The following is a 467-nucleotide window of genomic DNA, read 5'->3' on the forward strand; positions in this document are numbered from 1 at the left end:
GCAATGCACCGCCTCGATATCAAGCTGGATGCCAAACCTGTCAAACAACAGCAAAGACGGTTTCGTCCGCAGATTATGGAAGCCATTGAGGCAGAGGTTAAGAAATCGATCGAATCAGGATTTATCCGTGAGGAGCAACATCCAGATTGGCTAGCCAATATCGTTCCGGTCATGAAGAAGAACGGTAAAATCAGGATTTGCATTGACTTCAGGGACCTGAATACGGCATGTCCAAAAGACGACTTTCCTCTCCCGATCACGGATGTCATTATCGACAATACACGCGGATTTGAGAGAATGTCTTTCATGGATGGGTTTTCAGGATATAACCAAATCAAGATGCACCCAGATGACGAGAAGAATACAGCGTTCAGAACGCCCCTCGGTGTCTTTTGCTACACAGTGATGCCTTTTGGTCTAAAGAACGTAGGCGCCACGTACCAGCGAGCAATGACTAAGATTTTCCA

The sequence above is a fragment of the Asparagus officinalis genome, chromosome 7 (assembly GCF_001876935.1).
Source record: "Asparagus officinalis chromosome 7, Aspof.V1, whole genome shotgun sequence".
NCBI lineage: Eukaryota > Viridiplantae > Streptophyta > Magnoliopsida > Asparagales > Asparagaceae > Asparagus > Asparagus officinalis.